At 41.1% G+C, this 7721-nt stretch overlaps 1 pseudogene; it reads left to right on the plus strand.

The window, feature by feature from the left end:
• The first annotated feature begins 367 nt into the window (after nt 1-367).
• LOC136172953 (large ribosomal subunit protein uL15m pseudogene) lies at nt 368-3111 on the plus strand (annotated as a pseudogene).
• The last annotated feature ends 4610 nt before the right edge of the window (nt 3112-7721 follow it).

Genomic DNA, 7721 nt, shown 5'->3' on the forward strand with positions numbered 1-7721 from the left:
CGGACCGATGACGCATGCGCACCGCTCTCCTATCACTGATGTAAATCCACGTGCCTTTGGGCCGAGATGTGGTCATTATAGCATTTCCTTGAAGACTTGGCACATAACAGTTAATATGTGCTAAATGAATGTATATAGATTACTAAATTTAAATGCTACCAATTATCTCAGCATAACCAGGCTAGTAAAACTAAGTATAACTAAGTCTTACTAATTCTGAGTCCCCAGTACCTACAGGAAATTTTGTCTCTTGCAGAAAGAGTCGTGTTTACCTCAGTATCTCTGAGACTCACTCAAGAAGTCTGCTCATGTTTAGCTTAGGGATGTTTGGAATGTGCTGTAACCCTTATTCAGCTCATGATACGTCATGATGTTTTCAAAGTACAATTGTTCCAGGTAAAGTTACCTTTTTCACTCACTTTGTAGTTTACCAGAATGTTTTTGTCATTGAAAACATCCTTGAATGTCATCCTTGTGCCTTTATTTTTTTTTTTTTAATATTTATTTATTTGACTGTAACGGGCATTGACTGTGGCACTTGGGAGCTCCGATCTTCACTGTGAGATGAGGGGTCTTTAGTCGCAGCATGTGAGATCTAGTTCCTGACCAGGGATTGAACCTGGACCCCTGCATTGGGAGCTCAGTCTTAGCCACTGGACCACCAGGAAGGCCCCCATCCCTGTGTATTTATGCACATTCTTTCTTCTCTCTGTGATTGCCATGACTTTCTTCTCTGCATGTTAAAATCTTATGAATCCTTAAAAAGCTAGATCAAGTGCCTCTTAAGATACTATCCCTGCTTTCTTAATGGGATTTGACTCTTAACTTTCTTTGAAACTTGATTAGCAGTTTATATTAACTGTATTAACTTACCTCTGCTAGAAATGGAAGTATTCTCATCTCTACTACTACCATGAACTCATCTTCCCTCTGCCACACTTCTACCCCCCTCAACCCTCCACACACACAACACCTAGCATCTTTGAGGTCAAGACCAAGTATGTTTCATCTCTGTAGTTCTCACATTACCTGATACATTACCAAGTACATATTTGAGGATCAGTAAGTACTGATGAACCTAAAGTACATAAATTGCAGAGGAAAGATTCAATGGAATTTCAAGATTTAGCTTTCAACTGCTCTGTCACAGTCGTGCAAACAGTTCCATAGCATTAGACAGAGGAGAGAGTACAAAGCCTAAGAGCTCCAGAATCCTACCCAGGACCTAACCCAGGACCTTACTAGAATTGTGGCTGTATCTGTGCCTCAATAGTCCAAGTGGAAAGGGTAAATAACAGGGCTGGCACATAATCTGGAAGGCTGGCACCAATGCATATGCAGAGCTCCCAGGAGTAAGGGAGTCCTCTTCCCAGGGGCTTGTCTCTGAACCCATAGTGAATGGGTAACCTCCCAAAGAACTGAAAATTTTACAGTGGAATGAGTTTGATACCTGGATTGGAGATGGGTGAGAGGTCCTTACCAAATTGCCTGCACAGTGTCCTATGGCTAGAAAGCAGTGGTGGGACACAGCCCTCCAAGCAACCTGGTCACTTCCTTGAGCAAAGGGCAGCAGTTTGCCACAGGGAAGAAGGAAGCAGGCAAGAACGTTCCCCAGGGAGGTGGAGAGGTGGTGGGAGGCAGGACGCTGCAGCTGCACAGGTCCCTATCCCACTGCATGTTCTCCACTGTCACGTCAAACTTAGCCTACGAGTCAAAAATTCAGATATCAAATTATTAAAAATTTTAAGATGGCAACCAGCCACAGAACATTAAACACTAAATGCAGGGCCCCCTGCAGCTGCACTAGTTAACAGGCTCATGAAAATGAAAGTGAAAGTTGTTCACTTTGCAACCCCATGGACTATAGCAGCCAGTCTCCTCTGTCCATGGAATTCTCCAGGACTCTTTACCGTTTGAACTACTCAGGAATCTAGTAGGTTCATGAAGTCACACTAAAATTAGTAATAAATCTCTAGAGTTGATGTAAAGTCTACATTTTCATGCACTGAATAGTAAAAAGACATGTAAATCTTCAAGATTTGCTGTTTATACGGAATCACTGGGCATCACACCATGAGTATGGATCTAACTTTAGTCTGAATATTCCTCCATTCTAATCCTGAACCCCTATAAAGGAAGAGGAAGGGGCTTCCCTCATGGCTCAGCGGTAAAGAATCCACCTGCAGAGATCACGTGGGTCTGGATGCCGGGCGCCCTTGCGGCGTCTCATGCAAGCGGGTCCTGGCCGGCCAGGTGCGGGGCGCAGGGCCCGGGGCCCCAGACCTGCTTCGGGCTCTGCCTCGTGTGAGCCTGGCTAACTTGAGGCCGAACCCGGGCTCCAGGAAACCGGAAAGACGACGGAGAGGTCAGAGAAGAGGTAGGAAGTGTGGCAGGGGCCACAAGGGAGAACGTCAGAGAGGAACCCGGCCCCGGCTGGGCTTTGAAGGAGGCCAGACTCCATTTTAACTCCGAATCCCAAAACACGGGTTTAATGAAGGAGACAGCTTCAGACGCCAGTATCAGCCTTTGAGTCTCAACAGGCTTCAGTACCTGATTGACTTGGGCCATGTCGATCCTACACAACCTACTGACTTAACCCAGCTGGTCAATGGGCGAGGTGTTACCATCCAGCCATCTAAAAGGGACTATGGAGTCCAGCTGGTAGAGGAGGGCGCTGACACCTTTAAGGCAAAAGTTAACATCGACGTTCAGCCAGCTTCTGAGCTGGCCATGGCCGCCATCGAGAAGAATGGGAGTGTCGTCATGACCGCCTTCTACGACCCGCGAAGCCTGGAAATTCTGTGCAAACCCATCCCATTCTTTCTCGGTGGGCAACCCATTCCCAAGCGGATGCTCCCCCCGAGGCACTCGTGCCCTACTACGCTGATGCGAGAAACCGCCGGATTTCCCGAAGCAAGGCTGGAGCTCGTCAAGAAGTACGGCTATATTTTACCCGACATCACTAAAGACGAACTCTTCAAACTGCTCAGTACTCGGGAGGATCCACGGCAGATTTTCTTTGGTCTGGCTCCAGGATGGGTGGTGAACATGGCAGACAAGAAGATTCTGAAACCTAGGGATGAGAAGCTGCTTGAGTACTACCGCTCCTGAGCTCCGTCCAGGGGAGCCAGTGGTCGGAAGGCACCGGAAGGGGCGGTGACACGTGTTTGGCTGCATTGGCTGCATTGGCTCAGTTTGTGGTTCTGCGACGGATGATGTTTTCTGTGTAATCACGTCTTTTTTTTTTTTTTTTAATCAAAATTAAAAATGCAGTAAGCAAGGGCTACGTGGAAAATGTGGATCTGTGTGTGTCTCAGCAGCACGAGCTTGCTGGCACGCCGCCCAAGGGAGCGGGAGGCTCTTAGACCACTTCCTCTTGAGTTTTCCATCATCTTCCCTTTCAGGTCTTGTCTTATTTGTTGCAAATCAGAATGAAAGCAAATGGGCTGGGCTCGCTTCATTGTCCGCTCCGTTGGGGTCCGAGGGCTGCTGAGGAGCTGGTGTACCTCCTGGTTAGCCCTGAGGAACCTCTTACCCAGAGTCGAGACAGCCACCCTTCCACCCAGACTGATGAAGATGTTGGATGTGAGTGTAAGGCTGGTGAGTAGTTTCTAAGTATTGCAGCATTTGCTGGCAAGATTGAAATGAAAATTCCAGGTGAATTCATTTTTCTCAACTCTGGCAGAGCTGTCAGAAACGATCAAGCCATTAGCATCTTTTTTTCTTTGAAGAAGGTAAATGTTCTAATGATATAATTTTGCTTATTTCCTAGACTTTGAAAACCTTTGTGTTTCAGTCATCTTAAATGATTTTGAAGAAAATGGTTAATGGTTATATAAGCCATTAGAACAGTTGGTAACATGAAAATTAAACTATTAATGTAAAAGAAAAAAAAAAAAAAGAATCCACCTGCAATATAGGAGACCTGGGTTCTATCCCTAGGTTGGGAAAATCCCCTGGAGGAGGGCGTGGCAATCCACTCCAGTATTCTTGCCTGAAAAATCCCCATGGACAGAGAAGCCTAGCGGGCTACAGCCCAAGGGGTCACAAAGAGTCGGATACGACTCAGTGAGTAAGCACAGGAAGGAAAGGAGAGAGGGAAGAAGGTGAGAAAAAAGGGAATGAAGGGCAAGAAAGGAAGAGAAGAAGGAAGGAAACAAGCAAGTTCCATTTTCATTTTAACTAGGACATAGGGAAAAAAATCCACAGATTCAAAAATACATATAGTCTAAAGCAGCTGAAATTTGCCCTTAGCCTCATGGAATGAAGTGGCATAGAGAGCAGTGGTACATGTAGAGAAACCAAGTTTCCAGTGAGGCTGAAAAGCAGCAGAAAGAACCAAAAAGAAAAGAAAAAAAAAAAAAAAACTGTATTTCTTGGAGGCCCAGAGTCCAAGGAGAAAGGAGTATGGAGAAATATTTTGAGCAGAGATGAGATGAAATAGACTGAGATCAGACTGAGATAGCATATGGGTTAAAATGGAGTGATTAAATGGAACCCAAGTCAAAGAGTGAGAGTTAAGCCTTTAAAAATTCAGAAAAATCCAGAAGAACACTTCTGACAATAAGAGGCTCAGTCATGTTTCTGGGACAAGAACTATGCTCCTTGGTTATATTAACCAACAAGGAAGCAGAAAAGCCCAGAACAGGAAGAAATCCTCCAATGTCCAGTTTGATTGAGGCATGTGAAGAAGATACATCCTCACAGGAAAACTCACAGTATGATCCTATTTGAAGAAGACAGTTGGTATCATTTGCAGCAGAGAACAAATTTGGAAGGCCATAGTATTCCTTGACCTCTTTTTCCTCTTCTCAAACCTTTGAAGAGCTACTTCAGGCAAATTCAATTCATTCAACCATGTATTATAAAGAGATACTCTAACATAGCCTTGATAAAAAACACTATAAGAAAAATGGAAGAATCAAAACTTACTGTTGGAAAAAAGAAGACATACAAGAAGTATATTGCCATGTATTAATAACATATGAAAATTATAATCAAAGATCTATTATCAAAGTCAAAAGTTTAATAAACTAATCATGGTCACAAAGGAAAATGGCAAACTGAAAAAATAGGAATTGAGGAAAGAGGGAAGATAAGAGGAGGAAGTGAAATATAAGTGGCCAAATTGAAAGAAGCACAAGAAAGAGTGGGTATTGTGGAATACACAGTAAAGAAAATTGAGGATAGGAATAAACACATTAAATAAAGAAATGGGATTAAAATACATTAGTGAAAATGATAGATATGAAATGGGATGAAAATGGAATAAAGTAGTGGATGAAACAGAGTGCAAATGACAGATATAGAAGGTTGGCAAAGCAGGGCCAATATAAACATAATAAGGTCTCTGAAGGAAAAAAACAGACAAAAAGACAAGACAAATATTTAAAAATAAAACTGAAGGAAATTTTTCTGGCATAAAAAGGCATCAATTTAAATATTAAAGGAGTAAATTATGTACCAGTGTGGAAATGGTGAGCTGAATATACATTCCAAGAATAGTGGAGGGAGTGAGGCTCCTCCAATTGCCAAAATCCGCTGCAAAGATCAACTTACTGACAAGACCCCCTCCAACAACACAAGATGATATTTGCAAATAAAATGATTGTATTGCTTGACCCATGTAACTAACTAAAAACCTAGTATAGTCTGAGAATTCAGTAATACAGAAGGGCTCCAAACTATAAATCAGAAATAAAAAGAATCTATGTAAACAGAAAATAAGCTAGAGGATTAAATGGGGGTGGGGAGGAAAGCACATTTATATCAGCTGTAAAGAAAAAAAAAAAGAAGGAGAAAATTATTAGGAGAAACTTAAGAAATATTCATATATTACACAAGGAAAAATTTAGAACACTACTGAAAATCTCAAAGGAACTGAACAAATTAAAAATACCTCTACTTCTTAAAATGGATGAATCAACAACAGAAGGATGTCAATTCTTCTGAGTTTATTTAAAATGTAACATGATATTTATATGTTTTATGAGCTGCTGCTTCTCCCAGGCACAATTTCTATGCCAGAGCTCTGGAGCTCTTGGCAGCACAATGGCAAGCTTCTCTTTGAGTGAAACCCAACAGCACTCTGGTAGGTGGGTGAGGGGGCAGTCCACAGTTGGAAATCACCTCTTGGCTTGCCTCTCCTGTATCTAATCACTGCCTTACAAGCCTGGGCAAGGGCATTTAGAGCTTGTACTCTCAGCGTATTGCACCCGAGTAGAGTGTTCCCTTTAGGGACTGAATGGGAAATGAAAATCTTCATTTCTGAACCAGATTTGCCTAGCACTGAGCTTCTGAGGGTACAAATCAAGGCAGAATGCAGACTGCTGATGTCTTGCTCCTTCCAGGAAGAAAGTTCTCTTACTGGGGGCTGCTGGGGAGGGAGCCTTGTGTTCTTGGCTGTGGCATTCTGAAGTGAATTTTTCATCTTGCTGAGCTGGGTATAGAGAGGGAACTCAAACACCATAGATTCTGGCCTTTCCCAATTTTTATGGATTTTTTTGTTTGTTTGTTTGTTTTTGCTTCTTGCCCTTAGAACCATTTCTAGAGGCTTCAGATGGTTGCTTTTTAGAATTTTTACTGTTTCTCTGGGAAAGAGATCAAAAGAATTCCTCACACTGACATGCCAGGAGTTAATCTGCTAAACTTTTATTTGTAGTAAGAAAATTAAAGCAGAAAACTGTACCAAGATTTTTAATCAATCAGATTAGCAAAATCTAAGTATGTTTCAGTACACTCTGTTGATAACGCTAAATAAACCATCCTAAACACTATTCAGGTTGGATGTAAATTTATATGATCCTTAGAAAGGCCAATCCTGAAAAACAAGTTACAAAAGCATTTACCCTTTGACCTGGCAGTTCTACTTCTGGTTTTTATCCTATAGTTATATCTGCATGCATAGCATTATTTCTAAGAACAAAATACTGGAAATAATGGAATTATTGAAGGAGGCTAAATAAAGAGTGAAGAAATAATCTATATAGTGATGTGAAAAGAGCTCCAGGATATATTCAATGGGGAAAAAAGATGTATACTAGCTTCTTTGTGAGAAATTGGAGGGGAAGGACAAATATATATTTACTTGAATTTTCAGAAAGAAACTCTGTATGTGAGTATGGGAGTAGAAGACACAAACCACTATGCATAAAATAAGTAACAAGGATATATTGTATAGCACAAGGATATACAGTCATTTTTTCATAATAACTTTATATGAAGTATTATCTGTTAAACTATTGAATCACTATGTTGTACATCTGAAACCAATAAGATACTGTAAATCAACTATAATTCAATTAAAAATAATTAAAAAGGAAACTGTAAAGATATCAAAGAAATCAATAAAATTAGAAACTTGTACAGAACATAGATATGGCAGGGGTAGGAATGAGGTTTCCACAGTGTTCTTTTGATACTGTTAGGCATTTTGAACCATGCAAATGTATTATCTGCATAAAAAAATTAAATTTACAAAAGAATCAAAACATAGAATTTCTAGTAGGATAAACTTACCAGACAGAAAGTGGCCTTTGCTTTTATTATATTCAGGTCCTTGAATTTACAGATGAAGAAATGAAGGTCAGGATAGGAAAAGGGACGACCCTAGGATACATGCCAAGTTCTTAGCAGAATTGGGATTGGGACTTATATGCTCTGATTCTAAATCAGGTCTTTGTCCACTTTTGAATATCTGCTTTTGTTATTAGAGAACCCTT

The sequence above is a fragment of the Muntiacus reevesi genome, chromosome 8, assembly GCF_963930625.1.
Source record: "Muntiacus reevesi chromosome 8, mMunRee1.1, whole genome shotgun sequence".
NCBI lineage: Eukaryota > Metazoa > Chordata > Mammalia > Artiodactyla > Cervidae > Muntiacus > Muntiacus reevesi.